This window comes from Heloderma suspectum, chromosome 12, assembly GCF_057233095.1.
Source record: "Heloderma suspectum isolate Gila_16-S chromosome 12, 16-S_ref, whole genome shotgun sequence".
NCBI classification, from domain to species: Eukaryota; Metazoa; Chordata; class Lepidosauria; order Squamata; family Helodermatidae; genus Heloderma; species Heloderma suspectum.
In genome coordinates, this window is record NC_139469.1 from 12,911,182 (window position 1) to 12,924,528 (window position 13,347).

Here is a 13,347-nt window from a genome sequence, read left to right on the forward strand (position 1 = left end):
CCACCCCTGATGCCCCAGGTCCTGCCCAAGCTTTAGGCTACAATCCCATACACCAGTGCCACCTGACTTCGTGCCCTCTGGGTGTTTTGGTCTTCAACTCCCATCAGCCTCAGCCAGCATGGCAAGTGGCCAGGAATCCAGGAATCTGGAGTCCAAAACACCCAATGAGCACCAGGTTGGGGAAGGCTACTGTACACACTTACCTGGGAGTAAGTCCCATTGAAGTCTACTTCTGAGTATAAGATCACATTGTTTCTTACCCTGGTCCCTACTGCTGGCCAAAAGGTAAATATTGGTGACCTCAAATCCACCATGGACTGCATGCAACAATGCCTGTCCTGTTTTATACGGTTGTGTTGTGAGTTTGGCCAGTTTGATCACTATCGTTGTGTGACCAGGGACTAGTCGAAAGGATGTTAATGGCATATGAGTGAAAGTTCATTCATACAATGAGGGTTTTCTTCTTTTTATCCCTTCTTCCACCCAGCACTCCTGGGAGGCACCCCTGAGAGTCAAGTGAGTCAGCAAAATGACATGGGATGAAGCACAGCAGTGCAGGGAGAGACTGCAGTGATGGGGGGAATGGGCAACAACCAGCTGAAGGCACCTTGCGAGAGCAATTTCGTGGAAATGATAGGACACACGATCCCATTGATGCTGGTAACTGTCTTATTAGGATATTTGAAACCTTACGTGAAATTGAACATAGCCACCTCAGTGCAACTAATTATCCACAGGTAGGATTTTAATGGCTTAACACTAGAAACAAGACCGATGGCCAAGTATTGGGATATAAAGGATAATTGGGACACCGGATTAGCTTTTAAGATGATATATTTCAAACATCTCTGGGGTGGAAAAATTAAATTAAATGAAACCTTGCTGAGACAATGGAGATCACTCATTCAGTACTGGAATAGGAGGATGCCACTAGAAAACATCCAGCAGTCTTTCTTGGCTATAGCCTTTCTGGACATATAATTCTTTCATTTTTAAGAGGGATGTATGGATTTTGTAAAATCCATTCTGTCTGTGTTTCACAGATTGTTAGGTGCCTTTCATTCCATCGTCTGCTTATTGATAGAATCAGATTTTTCCCAATTTCCCGAATCTGTACAAATTCGCATGTGCCACAAACTCACATTTGTGCAAATTCACACATGCAAAAATGTGCAAATCCCCTGAAAATGTGCAAATTTGCCCTAAAATGTGCAGCTCCCCCCACCCCGATGCCTGTGGTAGGAGTTTGTCATTCCGCTGATAATGTGCAAATCTGGCCTGAAATGTGCAACTCCCCCCCCCCCAATGTCTGTGGTAGGAGTGTCTGTTTCCTACCACTATGCTCTGCTGGTACATGTGTAAATAAAGCCAATATTTCAAAGAGATTATAGGTTCTCTTGTCCAAGGGAAAGAAACCCCTGTAGTATAGACGTGGGGGACCCTTTTTCATTCAAAGGTTCAATTTCAATCTGGGAAAGGTCTTGGGGTCAATATTCCATCTGTAGGTGTGGCTGAAAGTGAAGTGGGCATTGACAAAGGCAGGGTGGGTGGTCCCAAAAGGAGATCCTTACCCATTTTAAGCCTACCCAGATATACGCAGGACTAGGCTCTGCACGTCTACTCAAAAGTAAGCATGAGCAGCATGTCTGGTCACAAGTAAGCAGGCCACAAACTAAGCAGGACTGAATCACTCTGCAGCTTCCTCCTTAGCTGTTGCCTCTTCTCCCCAGCAAGGAAAAAGTTCTTATTTAGGGATGGACGGACTGACCTCCATCTTTCCTCACTCAGTGTTGGCCAAACCCCTGCCTGGCCCCACTTGTCGGGCTGTGCTTCACAAGCCACTGGATGGCCCAGCCCAGCGAGCATCCTGTGAGTACCTGACAGCTGCCTGTCCCTTTAGCAAGCCACCATCTTGCAAGTGCCCTTTACAGCCACCATTGATGCAATGTTACATTTCTGGAAAACCATGAGCCACCATTTTCATGCAAAATGGCAGCTTGCTAAGGGAGGGGCTGTGGACCATGCAGTGCTTGGTGAACAGGCTGGTAAGCACGCAATGGCTCCATGAGCAGGGTCTGGGAGGACGAGCGGGGGTAGTCTGCTGGACTCCATCCCCCTCTTGGACCCCTGTGACATCCCTACTCTTCACTCTGATCAGCTGCTGATTGGAGATGATGAGAGCTTTTCCCTGCTGGGAAAGGGGTGGGTTGGACTTGGGAAGAAACTGCTGGACTGGATGGGAACCCTTGCAGGCTGTAATTGGCCCAAAGCCCAGAGGTTCCTCATCCCAGCTGTAGCATTTTTCCCCAGAAGCTTTAGGCCATTCAGGAAGGTGGGGAGAGCATAACAGGACATGACGGGAGTGGCGTGGGTGCCACTGTTCTGCAACTTCATGAATGGGTGATTAAGAGATGTTTGTGGATGTCAAGATTCTTCAAACACCATCTTGAAGCTTGTCTCACAGTGGACATAGGGATGTAAGAGGAATCCATCTGGGAGGTCAAGTCCACTGAGCTTTCAGCAGCTCAGCCCGCCAGACTCTGGCTCGCTTGTCCACGAGCTGGCCCGACATCACCTTCCCCTGCTGCCATCGTCATTGATGGCCCCCCTGCACAACTCTCTCACTCTCCCTGATGGGCCCCAACATGGAGATCGAGAGAGCAGTGCAGAGTGCCGTGCAGGCAGGGAGGGAAGGAGTCACCATGCCCCCCTTCCTGCTGCTGCTGCTACTATGTGCAAGTCTTTCATTCTCCCAGCTGGGTCCTGGAAGGGAGAACGAGAGACTTGCATGCAGCGGCTGGTGGGCAATGGCAGCAGGGTGGCTATGCACCAGAAGGGATGCATGGATTGTGTAAAATCCATTATGTCTATGTTTCATGGATTTTTAGGTGCCTTTCGTTCCATTGTCCACTCATCAACAGAACTGGATTTTTTTAGTTTATGAATTTGTGCAAATTTGCACATGCAAAAATGCTCACACACCCCCCCCCCCCGTGCTCAAATCTCCATCATGTGCATTTTCATGCTTTAGCCAATGGGGGAAATGTGCATCCTTGGCCGGGTTTTGTTTTTGCATATTTTTCTTTGACAAAATTTGCACAAAATTCCTGAAGGTTAGAAAGATGGTCTGCAAGTCTGAGGAATCTACGTGATAGTGGGAAAGCCGGTCCACTGAGGAATCTGTGGCTCGGATTCACAAAAATCCGAACTCATTTGGTTCTGTTGCGGATTTCTCTGACATCCCTATGCGCAAGTCTCTTGTTCTCCCTGCCAGGCCCCGGCAAGGAGAACAAGAGACTTGCTCACAGAGGCTGGCGGAATCTCCTTCCGATCAGCTTCATGGGATGACCCTGTAGGGTTCTAGTATTATGAGGGAGAGAGAAAAATGTCTCCCTGTCCATATTCTCCACACCATGCATTTGCCCAGTTTGCACCTTTTGGACTGTGCACAGACTCAGACACAATGCGCAGTCAAAGTCTTTACATTTCTGAGCTTCCAGTGTGAGTCACGGAGAAAAAAAAATGCATCTGACAGAATGCATAGACTTGTAAAAGTCATGAAAAATATTTGCTTTTGAGAAATGTGCACAGCCATGCTTTAATCCATGGGAGAAGAGTGTGAACACACCCCTACCCACAGGCACCGCCTTGCTCACCCCTGCTGAAAGATGAACACATGGTTGCATCATGCACCCTGCCCTGGGTTGCCATGCGGCCATCACTTGGTACTCAGTTGTCATGACTATGCATCCATAATTTGGATGCAGGATGTGTAGACTTGAAAAAGGCGTGAAAAATACTTACTTCTGAGAAATGTGCACAACTGTGCTTTAATCCACAGGAGAAGAATGTGAACACACCTCTACCCACAGGCACCACCTTGCTTACCCCTCTTGGAAGATGGCCACATGCTTGCATCACACACCCTGCCGTGGGTTGCCATGTGGCCATCACTTGGTACTCAGTTGTTATGATTATGCGCCCATAATTTGGCTGCATAGGAATGCAGGAAAGCTTTGCCAGCTTCCCCTGATCTATGTAATTGCCTTGCCAACACATTGGCAATGGTTAACATCTGTGTGATTGGTTTAAATTAAATGAGTTGAGTTCCTCCTGAGTGCACTTATTAAACAACTGGAATTTGTTTTCATCTGGCTTCTGGACCACATGCATGTCTGCACAAACAGAATAGATCCAGCTGGAGAATTACTTTTAACTATGAATCACAACTGATATTCTTTATATAGCTCCCAGCCCTCCAGATGTTTTTGGACTTCAACTCCCATCAGCCCTGGCTAGGATGACCATTGCCAATGGTCAGGATTGATGGAAGTTGTGGTCCAATGACATCTGGGAGCGGGTCGAGCTATCAGTGTTATATACATGGCCCACAGTGTTATATACATGTTATATATAATTTTTTATCATGATGTGTACTAAGCCAGTAAGCAACATAGCTGTAAGCAAATTGCAACTCTCGGACAGTGGAATAAGCCTGTGTAAGATTTTGCATTTAAATTAAAACACACACGCACATACACACACACACATTTTGTGAGCAAGTCTGAGGCTGTGTGTATATGCATGCATGCACTGCACCTCCCTTTTGTGTCCATGTCTCCCCACCCCCTTTAGAAAGAACAAAAAGGAAGAGGGAGGAAAGAAAGGAAGGAAGGAAGGAAGGAAGGAAGGAAGGAAGGAAGGGCAGACAGACAGACAGACAGAAGAAAGAGAGAAAACAAAGAAGAAAAGAGAAAGGAGAGAAAGAAAAAGGAAAGAAAGAAAGAGGAAACAAATGAAAATAGAGCAATACATGAAATAAAGATAGGAAGAAGAAGAAAGAGAAAGAGAAAGACAAAGACAAAGAAAGAGAAAAAGGAAGGAAGGAAGGAAGGAAGGAAGGAAGGAAGAACTGTTCATTCTTAAACATTTTGCGATTGTTTGGCTGAGTTAATATGAATACACACACAACCCAATTCAGTTGTTGATCTTTGCTATCCTTCCCTTGTAGAATAGGAGCATATTTCCTGGGGTTGCCATCCTGTTCACATCACCTCCCACCTGCCACCCCCTCCCCCCCAAAAAAGCATCTATACTTGTCCGGTTAGTCATCCCTTTCCCCACATCATTTTGCTAAGGTTGATTGGAGCGGCATTGAGCTTGTAAGCTCCAGCTAGATAATGAAAATAAAAGCAGCGGCACAAGATAGGATTCCACTCTTGGGGTGGGAGCAGGGTGGGTGTGGGTGGGAAGATAAGGCTTCAAAAAGCAGGCTATTGTGTGTGGTATGCTTAGCTGGCTAGGTAAACATATCACTGCCTCTCATTTCAGTGGATCAGCTTCTCCAGAAGTCCAATCTCCTTGCTCTGCATTTGAAAGCTCATTCATTTTTGTGCCCGCGCCATTCACTGTACTTTTGTGGGCTGGTCACTTTGAGGACTAGTGTGCTCATGGATCACTGCCTTGTTGTGGCGAAGGGGCTTGCGTAACTCAGTGAAGCCATAAGCTATGCCGTGCAGGGCCACCCAAGACGGACAGGTCATGGCAGAGAGTTCTGACAAAATGTGGTCCACTGGAGAAGGAAATGGCAACCCACTCCAGTATTCTTGCCAAGAAAACCCCATGGAACGTATCACAAGGCTAAAAGATATGACGCCGGAAGATGAGCCCCTCAGGTCGGAAGGTGTCCAATATGCTACTGGGGAAGAGCAGAGGGTATTTCCAAGTAGCGCCAGAAAGAGTGAAGCGGCTGGGCCAAACCCGAAAGGACACTCAGCTGTGGATGTGTCTGGTGGTGAAAAGAAAATCCGATGCTGTAAAGAACAATATTGTTTAGGAACCTGGAATGTCAGATCAATGAATCAAGGTAAGCTGGAGGTGGTCAAACATGAGATGGCAAGATTGAACATCGACATCTTGGGAATCAGCGAACTCAAATGGACAGGCATGGGCGAATTTAATTCAGGTGACCATCATATCTACTATTGTGGGCAAGAATCCCTTAGAAGAAATGGAGTAGCACTCATAGTCAACAAAAGGGTGGGAAAAGCAGTACTGGGGTACAATCTTAAAAATGATAGAATGATCTCAGTACGAATCCAAGGCAAACCATTCAACATCACAGTAATTCAAGTCTATGCCCCAACCACTGAGGCCGAAGAAGCTGAGGTTGATCGGTTCTATGAAGACCTACAACACCTTCTAGAACTAACACCAAAAAAAGATGTCCTCTTCATCATAGGGGATTGGAATGCTAAAGTCGGAAGTCAAGAAATCACCGGGATAACAGGCAGGCATGGCCTTGGTGTACAAAATGAAGCAGGACAAAAGCTAATAGAGTTTTGCCAAGAGAACACGCTGATCATAGCAAACACTCTTTTCCAACAGCACAAGAGACGACTCTACACATGGACGTCACCAGATGGTCAATATCGAAATCAGATTGATTATGTCCTTTGCAGCCAAAGATGGAGAAGCTCCATACACTCAGTAAAAACAAGACCTGGAGCTGACTGTGGCTCAGATCATGAGCTGCTTCTTGCAAAATTTCGGCTTAAATTGAAGAACGTCGGGAAAACCACTAAACCGTTCAGGTATGACCTAAATCATATCCCTGATGAATATACAGTGGAGGTGAGGAATAGATTTCAGGGATTAGACCTGATAGACAGAGTGCCTGAGGAACTATGGACGGAGGTCCGTAACATTGTTCAGGAGGCAGCAACGAAATCCATCCCAAAGAAAAAGAAATGCAAGAAAGCCAAGTGGCTGTCTGATGAGGCTTTACAAGTAGCTGAGGAAAGAAGGGAAGCGAAAAGCAAGGGAGAAAGGGGAAGATATACCCAACTGAATGCAGAGTTCCAGAGAATAGCAAGGAGAGACAAGAAGGCCTTCTTCAATGAACAATGCAAAGAAATCGAGGAAAACAACAGAATGGGAAAGACTAGAGATCTCTTCAAGAAAATTGGAGATCTCAAGGGAACGTTTTGTGCAAAGACGGGCATGATAAAGGACAAAGAAGGCAGGGACCTAACAGAAGCAGATGAGATTAAGAAGAGGTGGCAAGAATACACAGAAGAACTATACAGGAAAGATCTGAATGTCCCTGATAGCCATAATAGTGCGGTCACTGAACTTGAGCCGGACATCCTAGAGAGTGAAGTCAAGTGGGCCTTAGGAAGCATTAGTAACAACAAAGCTAGCGGAGATGACAGTATTCCAGCCGAGCTATTTAAAATCCTAAAAGATGATGCTGTTAAAGTGCTGCATTCAATATGCCAACAAATCTGGAACACTCAACAGTGGCCACAAGACTGGAAAAGGTCAGTTTACATTCCAATTCCAAAGAAGGGCAACGCCAAAGAGTGTTCAAACTACCACACAATTGCGCTCATTTCACATGCCAGCAAGGTGATGCTCAAAATCCTACAAGCTAGGCTTCAGCAGTATGCGAACCGAGAACTACCGGAAGTACAAGCTGGGTTTCGAAGAGGCAGAGGAACTAGAGATCAAATCGCCAACTTTCGCTGGATCATGGAGAAAGCAAGAGAATTCCAGAAGAACGTCTATTTCTGCTTCATTGACGATGCTAAAGCCTTTGATTGTGTGGATCACAACAAACTGTGGCAAATTCTTAAAGAGATGGGAGTACCAGACCACCTTACCTGTCTCCTGAGAAACCTGTACGAGGGTCAAGAAGCAACAGTCAGAACCAGACATGGAACAACCGATTGGTTCAAAATTGGGAAAGGAGTACGACAAGGCTGCATATTGTCACCCTGCTTATTTAACTTATATGCAGAGTACATCATGAGAAATGCCGGGTTGGATGAATCAGAGGTCGGAATTAAGATTGCTGGGAGAATTATCAACAACCTCCGATATGCAGACGATACCACCCTAATGGCAGAAAGCGAAGAGGATCTCAAGAGCCTCTTGTTAAGGGTGAAAGAGGAGAGTGCAAAAGCTGGTTTGAAACTCAACATTCAAAAAACGAAGGTCATGGCATCTGGCCCCATCACTTCCTGGCATATGGAAGGGGAAGAAATGGAAGCAGTGACAGATTTTACTTTCTTGGGCTCCAAGATCACCGCAGACGGTGACTGTAGCCATGAAATTAAAAGACGCTTGCTGCTTGGGAGGAAAGCTATGGCCAACCTAGACAGCATAGTAAGAAGCAGAGACATCACCTTGCCGACAAAGGTCCGTCTAATCAAAGCTATGGTTTTCCCAGTAGTAATGTATGGCTGTGAGAGCTGGACTATAAGGAAGGCTGAGCGCTGAAGAATTGATGCTTTCGAACTGTGGTGCTGGAGAAGACTCTTACGAGTCCCCTGGACTGCAAGGAGGTCAAATCAGTCCATCCTAAAGGAAATCAACCCTGAGTGCTCATTGGAAGGACAGATAATGAAGCTGAAGCTCCAATATTTTGGCCACCTAATGCGAAGAGAAAACTCCCTGGAAAAGACCCTGATGCTGGGAAAGACTGAAGGCAAAAGGAGAAGGGGACGGCAGAGGATGAGATGGCTAGATAGCATCACAGATGCAATGAATATGAACTTGAGCACGCTCCGGGAGAGAGCGCAGGACAGGAAGGCCTGGCGTGCTATGGTCCATGGGGTCACGAAGAGTCGGACACAACTGAACGACTGAACAACAACAACAACAACAACAAGTGCTCATCTTCTAAAAGGAGAAGTAAGAGATTCAAGAGCCATACCTTAGAACCATACCTCATGACCCAGACATGCCCACCCAATGTATCAGAGATGAAATTGAGATGTACAGTCAGGGCCAGAAATATTGGAACAAGGATAACTGTTTTGGCAGTTGGCCTCCGTACACCACCACATTGAAGTTGAAAGGAAACACACCCAGATGGGAGCGAAATCAGGACTTTCACCTGTAATTCAAGAGGTTTGACAAAAGTGGGGACACCAACCATTCAGGAAGTACAGCCAGTGGCATACACACACCCCCATCGTTGGTGGCCCATAAGTAATGGAAAGAATGGCTGACAAGCAGCTACATGGCCAGGTGTGGCCTGTTTCCTGGGTACCCCATGACCAATCAAGCAGATAAAAGGCCTGGAGGTGGTTCTGAGTGTTATATTTGCATTTGATAGCTGTTCACTGGAACTCCCAACATGAGGTCCAAAGAGGTGTCCATGCGAGTGAAGGAGGCCTTCATTAGGCTGAGGAAACAACATAAACCCATCAGAGAGATAGCAAAAACAGTGGGGGTGGCCAATACAACAGTTTGGAGCATCCTGAAAAAGAAGGAATTAACTGGCAAGCTCAGCAACAGCAAAAGGCCTGGAAGACCATGGAAGACAAGTAAAGTGGATAACCGCAGAATTCTGCTCATGGTGAAGAAGAACCCTTTCACAACATCTAGCCAGGTCAAGAACGCTGTTGAGGAGGTAGGCATGTCACTGTCAACATCTACAGTCAAAAGACAGCTTTATGAAGGTAAATACAGAGGCTTCACAACAAGGTGCAAACCACTGGTGACGCTCAAGAACAGAAAGGCCAGATTAGCCTTTGCCAGCAAACACCTAAAAAAGCCTGCCCAGTTCTGGAATAAGATTCTTTGGGCTGATGAAACCAAGATTTTGTTGTTGTTGTTCAGTCGTTAAGTCATGTCCGACTCTCCGTGACCCCATGGACCAGAGCACGCCAGGCCTTCCTGTCCTCCACTCTCTCCCGGAGTGTGCTCAAATTCATATGCATTGCATCGGTGATGCTATCTAGCCATCTCATCCTCTGCCATCCCCTTCTCCTTTTGCCTTCAATCTTTCCCAGCATCAGGGTCTTTTCCAGGGAGTTTTCTCTTAGCATTAGGTGGCCAAAATATTTGAGCTTCAGCTTCAGTATCTGTCCTTCCAATGAGCACTCAGGGTTGATTTCCTTTAGGACTGACTGATTTGACCTCCTTGCAGTCCAGGGGCAGCAGGACAAATTCTGAGTTGTATAGGGCTATACTTTCTGCTCAGATTCAGCCGAATGCTGTCAAACTGATAGGACGCCGCTTCATATTGCAGATGGATAATGACCCAAAACATACAGCAAAAGCTACCCCAGAGTTTTTCAAGGCAAAGAAGTGGGATGTTCTTCAATGGCCAAGTCAGTCACCTGATCTCAACCCAATAGAGCATGCTTTTCACTTACTGAAGACAAGACAGAAGGCAGAAAGACCCACAAACAAGCAGCATCTGAAGGCAGCTGCAGTGAAGGCCTGGCAAAGCATCTCAAGGGAGGAAACTCACCATTTGGTCATGTCCATGGGTTCCAGACTTCAGGCAGTCATTGACTGCAAAGGATTTTCATTCAGGTATTAAAGGCGATCCTTAAGTTTGAAATGATGTTGGTTTGTTCCATTACTTATGAGCCACCAACGATGGGTGTGTGTGTGTATGCCACTGGCTGTCCTTCCTGAATGGCTAGTGCCCCACTTTTGTCCACCCCCTTGAATTACAGAAAGTCCTGACTTCACTCCCATCTGGGTGTGTTTCCTTTCAACCTCAATGTGGTAGTGTGCAGAGGCCAACTGCCAAAACAGTTATCCTTGTTCCAATATTTCTGGTCCTGACTGTGTCTGTCCATCTCTGTGTTTGTTTATTAATTATTGGCAATATTTATTTACTACTTCTCATTTGAAACAAATCATGAAGCATTTTACAAATGAATTAAAAACAAACTGACAAACGACCCACACACATCATGAAGTTGGTACAAAGTTAATGTATGGGTTGGGAAAAGCCAAAATAAACAGATGCAATTTCCATAAACAACTAAAACATGCCAGCATTGAGATCTTATGATGCCCATCAACATAAAGTTCTCTGGGTGGCTTACAATTAACAGACATTTATTTGTTTGTTTGTTTGACTGATTGATGGATTTATACTCTGCCTGTCCACCAAACAAAATGGTGCTTGAAGTGGCTAGCAGTAATAAAAAAACCAAGATTAAAATAAACTTAGTTAAAGCAATCATAAAAAAACAAATAGATAAAAAAAATTAAAAGATCACACAAGATAAACAGAGTGTAACTACAAAATAAAACAGAAGACCATCAAAAACAAAATAAATACAGCAATAGAAAACAAAGTACATATATGAGACAAGATGATCTTTTATGTACCCTGATCCTAAGCCATTTAGGATTTTTGACGATTAAAACCAGCACTTTAAATTAAAACCAGCACTTTAAATTAAAACCAGCAGCTGACAAAGCTCAGTAACAATATGATCAACTTGCCCAGTCCCAATTAGTAATCTTTTGAAGCCCTATTTTGGACCAACCGCATCTTCTGGAGTTTTAAAAGCAGCTGTCCATAAAATGGATTGAAAATGTCCAGCCTGTGTTGGGTTGGTGGGCACATTTGACATTTTGAGAGAGTGTTGTGGGCACTCTGACAAAATGGGTGCCCTGAAAGTGGGGGGACTTGCTTATTCATAAAATGGCTGCCGCACTGGGAACTGCCCAGTTCCAAAACACTCCTTTCCCAGAAGGCCAACTGGCACTATAAGAAAAATCATTTGCCCAAGAACCTAAGTGCAAGACAGTGGTGGGTAGAGATCTTGGAGAAATCCCCAATGACATCAAAGGAGTTCAAATTTCTATGAACCTGACCCACAGATTCCACAGCAGAATGGCTTTTCTTTTTCCCCCCCCTTTCCTGAATTTTATGCAAATTTAGTATTAGAGAAATACATTTACAAAACCCCCCCACCAGACGAAAATTTCCCCCATAGGCTAAAGCCTTAAAAATGTGCATTTGGGGGGTATTTGCACATTTTCACAGATGCAAATTTGTGCAAGTGCACATTTGAGCAAATTCAGGAACTTGAAAAACGTCCGATTTTGTCAATGAGCGGGCAATAGAACAAAAGGCGCCTGACAATCCACGAAATGCAGATGGAACAGATGTTGCACAACCCGGACATCCCCAGTGGTGGGGACTGAACTCCAAACCACAAAACGTTTTAGTCTGTTGAAGCCAAACAAAGGTGGTATTGGAAGGCACCACACTGAAGACCTCAGCAATAGTCTAAACAGGAGGTTATCCGAGCAGTGATAATTGGGATACATGTAACATCCCAAGTCTCCAATCAGGGAACACTCCTGAACCCCCCCATTTCACACTTGGGAGGGGGGCACTACAGCTCAGCAGCAGAGCACCTGTTTGGCATGCCTAAGGGCCCAGGTTCAAATCCTGGCATTTCCAGTGAAAAATATCAGTCAGCAGACAGGTGATGGGTGAGGGGTGTGACCAGGTCGGGAACCCAGAAGGCCAAATTTGGCCCCTGGGTTTGAGAGTCCTCACCCCTGGCTTATAAAACAATTGTACCAAAAGACAATTCTTACCAATCTGCACTGGCCAGATTCAATAGGTACATGGAGTGAACCATGTTAGGAACACAGGAATGGAGGAAGCTGCTTTACGACGTTTGGTCCACCTAGCCCAGTATTGTTGACACTGACTGGTAGCGGCTCTCCAGGGTTTCAGGCAGGAGATTTTCCTGCCCTAGCTGGAGAGGCTGGGGATCAAACCTTCTGCATTTAAAGCAGGTGCTCTGTCCCTGAGCATGTTGTACTCATGTTGTACATGACAACCGCTTATGTTGTACCTGCCTGCTATCTACCTGTTAAAAATGAGGAACCTGCCAGAAAAAAGCCTCTGGTCTATGGGGCCCTGGGGTGTAGGCTCTTGTCAGTTGGTCCCTACTGGAGTGTCAGCCCTTGGCAGGTGCCCAACCATGCCTACCCTTGACACCAGCCCTGTCATGTACATTTATTCTACCCCGATCAAAACTGGAAAGAACTAATGTCTCACCACTTCCAAGGGTCATCCAGCTCCCCTTTGCCCATCCTTCAAGTCCACTGGACACACCAGAAGACTTGAGAGAGGGGTCACAAATGAGGGGTGAATCCCAAAGAAAGTCAACATTTATGGAAGCCTGCTCTCATAAATATAGAGCAGGATTACTAGATTAGTAATCCATCTAATGTAGTAACCCTTGAAATAAGAGAAAACATTTGGATTTATAGATTGGACACATTAACTCCAGATGGCCTGAACATGGAGGATAAGACCATCTCCCACACTTCCCTTGCAACCTGGGAATTCCATCCACAGTAACTTTCTCTGTCACCCAGTTTGTTGTGGTGGTGGTGGTGTGTTCTTTCAACTCTTGACTATCACTGATGAAGGCAGAAGCTGAAACATTTGATAAAAAAGAAATAATGTGCATTAATTCCTGTTTTTCCAATTGTTTTAATAGCAATATAGATTGTTCTTGTGGTTGGTTGCATCCCTTTGGGATCCAGTGTCTGCCTGAT